This window comes from Ochotona princeps, unplaced genomic scaffold, assembly GCF_030435755.1.
Source record: "Ochotona princeps isolate mOchPri1 unplaced genomic scaffold, mOchPri1.hap1 HAP1_SCAFFOLD_5692, whole genome shotgun sequence".
NCBI lineage: Eukaryota > Metazoa > Chordata > Mammalia > Lagomorpha > Ochotonidae > Ochotona > Ochotona princeps.
The window spans coordinates 10,001-22,744 of record NW_026699619.1 but is presented as its reverse complement, the minus strand read 5'-3'; positions in this window follow the sequence as shown (position 1 = coordinate 22,744).

Below are 12,744 nucleotides of genomic sequence, written 5' to 3'. Positions count from 1 at the left end.
AGGCCAGGCTAGGTTGCCGTACCCCAGCCCAATGGCGATAGCTGGGACTGGTGGTGGGCCATCTCAGATTGTGCCACAGCACCCACTGGCGCACGCAAGAACCGGGGGTGGTGCGGTGGGGGTGGTGGAGAGGGAGCGTGAGAACCGGAATCAAGTTACGGCGCTGCACCCAGTCAGGCAAAAAGAGAGCCAAAATGGCTGGGCGGGTGGGTGGGTGCGTTGCGGGCGGGCGGGCCAGCCGGATTAGGCCACAACACCCAGCTGTCAGCAAAGCGCCGGGACTGCCTGGGTGAAAAAATTACATCAGGCAGGCCGGCCGGACCGCATTAGCCCCCAGACGGTCCCAAGATCTGGGGCTGGGAGCCCGCCAGCCTGCTAGGGGAACGCCAGGCAGGCAGGCAGGCAGGCAGGCAGGCAGGCACACCTCCTGTCAGCTAGGCTGTAGCTCCCGTCGGAGAGCACGTTAAGGCCTGCCTGAACTAAAACAGCGAGCTACCCACAGATCATCAGGCCGTATGTGCCAAACATACAAGGCCTGGGCCAGAGATGTCGACAGCGTGCATCTCCCCGGACCAGACAAGAAGACGAGGGGAAGGCAAGAGTTGTTGCTTGGGCCAGGCGTGTGCGGTTGCCTAGTGGCTCCATTTCTCGGCCTGTACGTGCCGAGATCCCATACGGGTGCCGGTTCGAGTCCCAGCTGCCCCACTTCCGTCCAGCTCCCTGCCTGTGGCCTGGAAAAGCGGTCGAGGATGGCACAAAGCCTTCGGACTCGGCAGCCGCCTGTGTGGCGGAGACCGACCGGGAAGAAGCTCCCGGCTCCTGGTTTTGGTTCTGCTCAGCCCCGACCATTGTGGCCACTTGGGGAGGGAACCAGCCAGCGGGCAGGAGATATTTCTTTCTGTCTCTCCTTCTCTCAGCAACAACCCTCCCAAACCCCCCCACACACACCCCTCCCAACCACACACACACACAAACACGCACAAACACACACACACACTCACACACACAGACACGCGCACAGGGTCCTCCTGACTGGCGTGTGGCTGCCGGCTCCACCTCAGGATCCTTCACCGTCCAACAATAAGAACCAGATTGGGTTGAAGAACAGTCAGGAAACACCACTGTTCCTGCTAGGACAGGAGGTGAACTGAACAGGGCTGGCTCATGGACCCACTGGTATGCGTGAAACCTGGCATTGGGAGAGTTTCTGATGGAGGAGCCTGGGCAACTCCTCTGGCAGGACACAGTCCCTGCAGGTAAGCGCAAGCAGCACAAATAGGAAACAGCCCAGAACAGGCTATGGAAATTATCCCACTGGTATACACATGGCATGGATTGCGGGCAGACCAGGCTGAACCTGTTCACATCACCCGCTGGTGAGTCCGAGCGCCAGAACAGAGTGTGGGTCGAGCCAGGTTCGGTTACGACACATACTAGTACACAATAAGGAATGCCAAGGTGAGGTGAGCCGTACCAGATGTGGTTGCAGCGCCCAAACAGCACATGTGATAGTCAGGGGGAGGAGGCAAAGCTGACAGGGGAATGTGGGCTCCCCTGCTGGACAACTACTCCCCGACTAGGCTGCAGCTCCAACCGGTCTGCGTGAGGACCGAGTATGAAGCGGGCAGGATCGAACCGGACTACGACACCCGTCGGTTCACGAGGAAGACAGGCCTGGAAACAGAACGAACCCGGAAATCCCAACGACCAGCATGATCATAAGCCGATCGGTGTGACGGACGGTGTTGGACTGTGTACTAGCAGACTCGCGCAGGAATCAGGCCTGTGATCATCTCAGATGAAGTTTCTTTGGAGAGAGATCCCTCCAACTGAACTGCTGATCTTAGAACCCCAACCATGAAGAGACTGTCAGCCAGTGGATTCTGAATAGGGTTCATTGCGATTGGAACTGAGACACTGGCAGCAGTCCAGAACTGATGAACTATCAGAACTGTATGAGCAGGACCCTCAGAGCGTGCCTCCCGTTGGGGATCTGGGATGGGTGGGAGGTTGGGTGGGGCTTTTCCCTTTTTTTTTTTTTTTCCCCTGAATCCAGATACAGGGTAAAATGATATTGATGTGGAAACAATGGTATTTCCCACTTTCACCCTGTAGCCCTTGACACTCTGTTCCCTAATCAACTAAGTAAGATTATTAAAAAATAATTTTTAAAAAAAGTATATCAGGTTTTACAATTTCATTAATTTTTACGAATGGGTAGTATTCTATAGTGTTTGTGTGCCACATTTTCTTTATTCTGTCACCCGCTGATGGGTATCTGTGTTGATCCCGTATCTGGCTATTGTGAATTGAGCTGTGATAGCTGTAAGGGCGCAAATAACTCTCTCATATGCATTTTCATTTGGATAAAATCATAGGGCTGCGATGCTGGTTCGTATGCAGACTTTTAGATACCATTTGTTTTTTATCCAATTGGGAAACATGAGATATTTTAATGAAATTATAACTGGATAAGAAATGAGTTTTATGAAGCATGGTGGCCACTTGGGGAGTGAACCAGCCAGCGGGCACGAGATATTTCTTTCTGTCTCTCCTTCTCTCTATATATATATCTGCGTTTCAATAGAAATAAAATGGACGGATGGATGGATGGACAGATGGAGGAATTGTTTTTTCTGAACAGGCACCGACTGTGAGATGTAAGTAAGGCTCTGGACTGCTGTGTCCTGGTCGCTCGGTCCAACGCCGATCCAAGCAGAGAACTGGGCCTGGCACGGGGCACAGGCCTAGTATATTCCTGCAACCGCGATCAGCTTGAGCCCTTGCCAACCCCTCCCACCGCCCCCGCCCCCCGCCCCGCGCACCTGCACAAGGACAGGTAAGGGGTTCCTGTCTGTGTTTTGAGTAATCGGTTCAGCTAGATCGTTCTATTGAGAGGGAGGGATGCTTGATGTTGAGCAGTTCTGCTTGTTTGAGTGACAGAAGTACACGCACAGGTTAATAACACGCATTCACATAGTTAAGGTGATGGATGGAAGAGTGAATCAATAATGCCGATGGAAAGGCCACATCAGAAGGGAGCCGTTCCTGAGAACCACTCATGGTCTGCCCCGTGCGAGTCAGAAAGCAGCGGCCAGATCCCACTTTGCAGTTCCAGAGCGAGCGAAGGGGAGTGACCGACTGTGGCTGACCTTTGCCCCAGTCGGAGAGGCAGATCCTTTCACTGACAAACGCCTGAGGGCAGGTATGGCTCTGGGTGGAGTGGAGAGAAAGTGAAGCCTTTGGCAGACAACGGGACTTTGAACCAGCCATTTGCATTTCAATGAAGGCAATGAATGAGGCCTCTTGGAATTGAATGAGAGGTTGCGTCCCTCAAGCCAGTGGCTTCCGAAACGAAGGCTGCTGCTTTCTTGGGGCACACCCCCCCACACACACACACACAGAGGCTCATTCTGACGAGGAGGCGGGGTGCGGGTGCCCTGCCTGCCCCATGCTTCTCCTTACATGTCCCTGGACCCTGGATCCTGGCTCTGGCTCTAGCTCTGGCCTGGGAAAGGAGATGTGGATTGGGGAGGTGACTTGCAAGACGTACACACAAGACCCACCCACCATCACTTAAACACAGCTTCTCTCCCTCCTTCCTTCCCTGGGGCTTGTGGGGGAGGGGAGAGTGGTATCAGGCAGGCAGGCACTTTTTGTTTTGGCTTGGCTTTTCTCCTCTTGGGTGTCACTGGTGCACCCCAGCGTATTCCATCACCAAGCCACTTTCCGATGTGTTTCGCTTCCCTCACAGTGGTTCATTAGCCAGGACCCACTGATAGGAGAGGACTGCTTTTTACTGGACAGCATCCTAGTGCAGGGATCAAAGGGGTCAGAGAAAGTAGAGAGAGCAAAGGAAAAAGGAAAAAGTTGGGTTGTTCGGGACTCCTTAAAGAAGAATTCATGTTGTGCCACCCACGTGTGCGAAGATTTGTCAAAGTCCCCCCCCATGCCCCTTTCCTCCTCCCCCCCCCCCCCCCGCTCAACCACCACCAAGCCATCACTCAGCAGGCTGGCTTCCAAGTAAATCAAATACATGCTTTAAGTGTTTGTTTTCTCTCACCTGACTCAGCACAATCGCACTCAGGGTTGCGGTGTAGCGACCAAATGTTGCCACCTGGTTGCCCAATTACTGCACCCTTAGGAATATTTAATGGATTTCAACAACCTGGTGTTGAATGCCTTCTTCTTCTTTTTTTTTTTTTTCCTCTCCACTCCACTGAAGGCAAAATAAGATTTCCACCACCACCACCACCACCACCACCACCCCAACAGCGTGGAACATTGAAGTGGGCAGAAAACTAGTTACATTTTCCTTCAATGTGAATGCCAGGTCTGTTCTTGCGTGTGTTTTCTTATTTTTAAGACTCTTGTATTTATTCATTTGCAAGTCAATCATGGGAGAGAGAGAGAGGAAGAGACAGAGAGAGAGAGATTTGTGAGCAAGTTTGTTTGGAGCGGGGAAGGGGGGAGCGGGTGTGTCAAAGGCGATGGGAGGAAAGAAGAGAGAGGAAGAGAGGAAGAGAGAGGAAGAGAGAGGGGCAAGGACGAGCAAAAGAGCGAGCTCTTTGAAGAGATTCTTCCACCCACAAGTTCCTTCCCTTTTCTCTTTGTCGCTGTGTCCTTCCAATAAGCAGACATAGATGACAGAGGATGGTGAGAGCTAGAGAGCGAGCGAGCGAGCGAGCAAGCAAGCCAAAAATGTGGAAACCACGGTTCCGCCAGCGCCGTGACAACATTGCTGTTTTTCTTTGTTTAAAAAAAAAATGGAAAGAGAGAGAGAGAGAGAGAGAGAGAGAGAATCTTCCACCACTTCACCAGTCAGTTCAGAACTTTTCCCCCGAAATGCAGGCCTAGAGAACTCAGAAGTTGGTGAACAGAAAGTATGGAATCCTGGTTCTCAGTGCTACACAACTCTGTTTAGGATACAAACAGGTTTTTCAACAGCTTTGGCCTCAAACCTGTGAGAGAGAGAGAGAGAGAGAGAGAGAGAACTAAGCATTTCTGACCTAACGTGCGCAGAACCTCAACAGCAACAACTAAACCCATATGCCTCGGAGCCCCATCCGGAGGTGTTTACATGGCATTTTGACAAGATATTGAGCCAAAGCTCAGAGAGAGAATTGAGGAGAAAATAAATAAATAAATAAATAAATAAATAGCTGGTGAAATCACGAATGTAAATTCAAATGATCTGTATTCCGGGAGTGAGTGAGTGAGTGAGTGAGTGAGTGGAATTTACCGACACCATGTCAGGATAGACAATGTGTCCGGACAGACAACGATGGAGAGTGGTGGTGGGGGGGGAAGAGATGTCTTTTCCAGTGTTTTCTAACCTAAGGGAAACTTGTAGGAAAAGTAGCATGCTCCGCACCACGGTCATGAGAGCCTTGTAGGCGCACGTGCTAAACTCCACACACATGATTTCCATCACCTTCGATTCAATGTGCACCTAGATCGAGGGGTTTCCCAGACACTAGAGCGCTCTTTGCAGACTCTGGGTTTGGTGGGCATGGTGGCACGACAGCGGCAGTGGCAGTGGCACTGAAGTCCAGGCCGCTCTAGGTAGGTCGGAAAAGACGTCCCTCTCTCCGTTCCAGCAGAAGCTGGCCCAAGGGCTTGGGACCCCGCCCACAGCACAGGCAGCCAGTGGTGGGTATCTACGTGTAGGTGGTCGTCTCGCCATCATGAGGTAGAGAAATCTCTGCCACGCCATCCGTCCCTCCCTCCCCCCCCCCCCTCCCGTCCCGCAAGGGTAACTAAGCAAGATCCCAGGCTACCAAGGAGAAGCAGGAGGGACTCTCCCCAGAGTCGGCCCGGGGTGAAGGGCAGTCCAGTCATGTGGTGGATGGGAGAGGGAAGAAGAGGGGCCGGCATGGCTTGCTCTCAAAGCCGTCATTGGGCCAGTTGAGTCCCTAAAAGCACACCAAGCCACCCGCCGCCATCCAGCCAGGCAGCCAGGCAGCCAGCCAGCCAGCCAGCCAGCCAGCCAGCATCCGCACACGCACCCACCCGGATGGCACACTGTTTTTTGTATTTGTGTGTGCGCGCGCGCGCGCCCGCCTGGCTTCACTCAATGTTTCACCAAATCATCAGGCTCAAGCAGAAGTTAGTGGCTCAGAGGAAAACTTTATTGAACGGGGCACATAGTGGAAGTAGATGGTGGCACAGGCTTCCACCATCGCAGCAGCAAGGCAGACATCGGCAGGGGCATTCGGGGAGCAGAAACAGAAACGTGGGTGCTGTTGGGTGTGTCGGGGGTGATGGGGCGTACCACTGGGGGCAGGGTGGGTCCTTCCGGCGGCGGGGGCGGCAGCAGCGGGGAAGACACGTCCTCTTCATCCACCTCTTGTTCCCAATGAGGTCCTCGCTCCCTCCCTCTTCATCCACCTACGCACAGCAGCCGCTTTTCCCTGAAAAACCAAAAGGAACCCAAGAAACAAGCAGTGAGCGCCAGCCAGAGTTGTTAGCTTACGATCGATCCTTGTGTCCATTCATCCCACGTGTGCCCGGTCAGCTCCTGTTCCATCCCAGCACCTCTATTTTTTTGTTTCGTGTGTGTGTGTGTGTGTGTGTGTGTGTGTGTGTGGCAAAGCACGGGTCGCCGAATCATTCCTCCCTCCCCCCCCCCGGCCCCGGCTCCCCCCACCCCCGTTTTGCCTGGATATGTTTTCTGCACTTGATCTTAGCCAAAAGGCCGAGACGCGATTGGATATCTTTTCTAGTCTAGGACGCAACGCAGCACACCTGAGCATCTTGGTGGGGCCAGCAGAGGCAGGTCATCACTGAACGTTGAGCCCAGCTTCCCCTGCTGGAACGAGTGTTTCTTTCTTTCTTTCTGGAGCAAAGGGAAAAATAAATGCATAAGGCCAAGAAAAAATGAAATTTACAGTTTAAACAGTTTTTAGAAAGACTCCCCAAGAGGAAGGAAGGAAGGAAGGAAGGAAGGAAGGAAGGAAGGAAGGAAGGAAGGAAGGAAGGAAGGAAGGAAAGAAGGAGAGAGAGAGAAAGAGAGAGAGAGAGAACGAACCGAACCGTTGGACAAGTGTAGAGACGGATGGAAGTAAGATTCCTTAGGAAGGATTATACCACTGTACTCAAATGGGGAAAATCTGTTGAGGGAGGGGTGGGAGTAGGTGGGGGTGGGAAGAAAACAAGAAAGTCCGTTAACACTGAACATCTGAATGGGGGGGGAGGGAGAAGCGGTGCAGAGATGGCAAGGAGGGGGCAAAGAGGGGGAGGGGGAGGGAAGTTTTAGGAAGACTGAGAGGACATAGAAAACAAATAGATAAACAGCGACACCTGGTGGCAAATGACGGAGTCAATTGCCACCGGGCATCTGGTCGACCTCCGCTGAGAGGAGCTGCGATGGGGCACCTGGTCGACCGCCTTCCTTGGAAAAGAAAGGGTTAGGGAGAGAGGGGGAGAGAGAGGAGAGAGGAGAGCAGAGAGAGAGAGAGAGAGAGAGAGAGAGAGGAGAGAGGAGAGAGAGAGGAGAGAGAGGAGAGCAGAGGGGAGAGAGAGAGAGAGAGAGAGAGAGAGAGAGAGAGAGAGGGGGGGGAGAGAGAGAGAGAGAGAGCAGAGGGGGGGAGAGAGAGAGAGAGAGAGAGAGAGAGAGAGAGAGAGAGGGAGCCGTCGGCGGGGAAAATCCAATCTCCAAGAAATCGTAACACAGAATTCAAAAAAATCACGATAAAAGCAATATATATATATACATATATAAACACATCATATATACACACGTATCTATGCATATATGTGAAAAACAGGAGTGGGGGAGGGGAGAGCGAGGACACAGAATTCAAAAGAATCACGATAAAAGCAATATATATATACATATATAAACACATCATATATACACACGTATCTATGCATATATGTGAAAAAAGGAGTGGGGGAGGGGAGAGCGAGGACACAGAATCCAAAAGAATCACGATAAAAGCTATATATATATATATACATATATGTAGGAGGACATTGTGACCGTAGAAGGTCAGTGAGCACAGGATTACAGTTGGTTGGACCTTATTGGATATCATTTGCATAAGAACAGTTGAGTGGACAGTATGTATATGAGATCACCTGGTGGAATATACAAGACAAAAGAGTTCCAAACAAAAGCATTGATGGTTTTGTTGATGTGCTCAATACTTCCTCCCTAATCCTGTATGAACCTCAGTGTATAAAGTCTGATGCTACTAATAAACTAGGGCTTTTGACCATCAGTCAGGGGTCCACGCGTGTTATTATCGGCTCCGTGCACCAAGTCCATCGCTGCGGGACAGCGACAACTGGCGCCTGAACAGGGACTTGAAAGAAGAAGAGAAAGTGCAGCGGAGACCCCCACAGAAAGTGGTGAGTGGGACAATGGGCCAGAACCAGTGTAGGGCACAGTCTTTTATCTCTCTTATGCAGAATTTTTTAGTGAAAAGTGGAACGAAGATAACTAGGCAGCAATTGCATTCTTATTTAGAGCTTGTTAGTGAATATAATCCTTGGTCTCCAGATGAATGGACACTAGAAACTGGACTTAAGAATTTTACTCAGAAAAATGGTGAAAAGGTCGGAAGGATAGAAGATATTCAAGTTAGTTTTTGGATTATATCGGCTTTAATTAGAGCTATTATTATAATTTTAGAAGGGGAATCTGCAAGAAATTCCTCTAAGGGGAGACACCCCCAAAATGTAGCTAAAAAAGAAGTGTTTCATAGTACGAACAAGGAAGAAAGAGAAAGGGAATCCTTAAGAGGTCCACCTAACAGGAAAGGACGCTGTAATATGGCTAAAAAGGAAACGCCTCATAGTACAGATGAGGAGGACAGCAAAGAGGAGCCCGTGAGAGATTTCCCTAACGGGAGACGCCACCGTAATGTGGCTAGGAAAGAAATGGCTTATACTACAAATGAAGATGAGAAAGAATGTGTGAGAGACCCTCCCACGAGGAGATGCCACTGTAACGCAGCTAAAAGAGAAAGGCCGTATACTACAGACGGGGAAATTAGGAAAAGAAAACTTGGAAGATGTTACCATAATGTGACTGAAAATGAAATCAGAACTAAGAAAAAGAAAATTTTCAGTGTTAAACCACAGGATTTCTCTAGTGAGGTAAATGAGGCTGGGATAAAGCAACAGTTAAATATCAGCCCATGCCGTCTTGCTCTTAAATCTGATCAAAAATGTTTCCAAATGACTGATGTTCCCCGGAGACCTCATGAATTCCGATTGCTTTTTCCAATCATACTTAGTCAAGAAAATAACCAACCTACCTATGAAAGCCTAGATGTTAATGCCATCATAGCTTTTAAAAAGGCTTGTGTGTCCTACGGACCTTCTTCTTCTTATGTGTGGGAATATTTAAATGGCTGGAGCCAGGGAGCAAACTGGATTCCTTATGATTTTGAAGTAATAGCAAAAATAGGGTTTTCTCCTTCTCAATATTTACAATGGAAAATGTGGAGAAGTGATGTGGCTAAAGAAAAACTGCTGTCCTTAGGAGCATCAGGTCGGCAACTCCCTGGTGGAGGACAACTGACTTATGATATGTTGGTTGGAGATGGACAGTGGGTTACTACAGAGCAACAGATACAGCTACCTCAAGCTGTGCTCATGCATATACGAGACGTAGCATTGTGGGCATGGGAGAAAACCGAAACTGGGTCTGAATTTGCAGGCAGTTATACAAAAGTCATTCAAGGAGCCAGAGAATCTTATGCTGATTTTGTAAGACGTTTGACAGACTCTATAGAAAAACAAGTTAGGGGAGAAGGCACTAGGAAATTGTTGTTAAAGCAACTGGCCTTTGATAATGCGAATGAGGACTGCCAGGCTGTTATTCGTCCTATAAAAGAAAGAGAGGATCTTCTGGGTTACCTGAAAGCCTGTCGCAACATAGGGACATTTAAGCACCGTGCCCGCCTAGCAGCACTTGAAACTTTTGCTATTCAAAAACAAATGAAGGCTAAATGTTTTAATTGCGGCAAGCCAGGACACCTTAGAAAAGATTGCCGAATGCTTCCTTCAACTCAAAAATACCCTGCGGATACTTTTAACAGTCACTCCCCTGGAATATGTCCTAAGTGCCAAAGAGGCCGACACTGGAAAAAAGAATGTAAATCCAAATTTGACCGTGATGGCAGATGCCTGTGGCCAGAAGACTCTGGGAGGGGTCAGCCCCAGGTCCCAAACATTCACAGGTTTACAAAATGGGAATCTGCAGAGAAGCTACAAACTTAAAACTGCCACTGTCTCACTGCCACTGTCTCATTGCCCCACCTGTGCTCCTCACCCTGCAAGTATAAATCCTGGAGGCTGAAATGCCAATCAGTTGTGGTGTATGCATGTTATTCATATAGTGCTCTTTCCTATACAGCATTGCTTAATCATGTATACTAATTTTTAAGTACAAGTCTTTATATTAAGTTAATTTTTATGTTCACTGCCTCATTATGTTCTCATTGTTTAAAATTAACAAAAGCGATGTTCTTGCTTTAAGGAGTGTTTGGGTGATGTCATTATATCATTATAAAGTGAATGTTTGCTGTTTTGTTTGTTAATGTACCCAAGTTGTAACCGCATGTCTTTTGGAATATCTTATAATGCTGAGGAAGCTGGCCTTCGGTTTAGTGGCTAGCTTTCACAATAATCACCAATTTCAAGGTCTTTTGTTGTGTTAGATGTTTAGCAAACTGACTTCATCTGTATATCCATTGCAACTTTTGGGAGCTTGGAATTCAAAGAAGATACTAGGCTTTTGTAAATCCTGAGGGTTTTTTGGGGGGACATTTAATAAAAATGTGAAATTTTATCATAAATAATTTGGTATAAAATTGAACTCGAACACTATTTGATTATTTCAAGGTATAAGTTAATGTGATATTCATTGTCTACAAAGTGTTTGCATGTATTAATTGCATGTATTAGTGTAATTCTTGTGTTTTTGGCTGGTTATCAAATCTCTCACTGCCTTTAATGTGTCAAGGTTTTGTATTTGTTTTAAAGATATTTGAGTGATGATCTCGCATCAATAACCAATTGTAATCTATCATGTTATGCTAATGTCAACAACAAATCTTGTTTCAGATATTTTTAGCTATCCTTAAAAAAGCATTTAAGAATTCAAAGGTTTCAAATCCTAGGGATTCCCTTGGTATTCTTACGAGGCCTCAAGAATGCCAACGGATCTATCTCCCGTTTTGTGGAGACAGTTGACCAGGCTATTGGATTATACTAAGATTATTGCCAAATAACAAATGGAGTAAAATTTTATTGTGTCAAAACGTTGTATACATCCATGGAGTTGTGAAGGTTTAATTTTAGCTTGCGTTGCTAATTATGTATTCTTAGCATGGCTGTATTGCTGGGAAGACTGAAATTTGCAATTTTAGATTGATGGAGGGATTTCATAGCATGATCAATGCTTTTGTCTGAGTTTCTCAGTTCAAAACTATTGACTTAATGGTTTCACTTACTGGTTTTTGGTGAACACTACTACTAAGCTTGGTTGAGAATAATATTTTCAAGTCTCCAAAAGTGTGTGTGTGTGTCTGTGTGTGTGCGCGCATACATGTGTGTCTTAACATTTTGTCCTTTGTAAAAAGTTGTTTCAAATTGTTATCATGTGTTGCTGTTTGTTTATCAAGAGCAGGTTGCCTTGGGGCTGTGGCAACCTGCAGCCACGCCCAGAGCTTTCTGATAGGATTGTAAAATCACAAAGATGTTAAAGTTATGCTTTAAAAGCAGAGGGGGGAATATGCTACCCCTGTAAATGCATTAATTTGGTCTTACTCACCTTAAATTTTGTTCAGATTTTGTCTCCTGGTGAGCACCAGCTCTGCGTCACTAGAGGCTGCTTGCAGGCCCAACACAAATGCCTTTGGTTTGATGGAGGGACCCAGCCACTCACAAGTGGAGAGATCCTGACCCCTTGCTAACTGTGGGAAGAGGGTTTGTTTGTGTTTTTCCAGAAACTGAGCTGCAGCCTGTGTGGGTGCCAGCTGGTAATGTAAAGCCCTGGACTCCATTCACCGGAGGAAGCGCCTGCAGTAAGACAAATTCGCGACTTCATTCTGAAAGATCCATCTCCATCAAGGAGACATTGGAGGAGGAGGAGGAGGCCAGACCCCTTCCAACACCGGGTGACGTGAGGGATCCTAAGAGATTGGTGCATCAAGCGCAACTGTCCTTGACATTATGATGCATTTGATAAACACTAATAATCCGTGGGAAAGGTTATGCTCTTGTCCCTAGAATTTCCTGATGGATCCTCAAAACTATGGCTCATCTGACCTCGAAAGTGCTGCAGCTCCCTTGAACTCAACACTGCCCCTGGAGAAGATGGAACCCCCAGTGGAGCGTCCTCTAAGAACTGAAAAGCTAAATTTCTTTAATATTCCTCTGGTTCCACTACAGGTCAGGAGTGCAGAGAAATTCTCCACCTTCTTAGAATGTTTGAGGAAGACTTTAAGTGTAACTTGTTATTTATAGATTTTAATGACCTTAGACATTAGAAAAGCCATAGAAATTTGTGGTGGCATCCAAGGACGACTCTGACACCCTCTTAAAGGAGGTTGTGTGTATAGAGCAAGGGGGATCTCAGGGTGGAGCAGGAGGATAAGAGGAGCCCTCTATCCTAGTCCCGGAGACCCCCGGAGGCCTCCCATGTGCTTTCGCTGCAGAAGCAGTGGATATCTGCCTCATCAAGGACATCGAGAACCGTATCCCGACTGCCAAGGAGATCACAAGGAA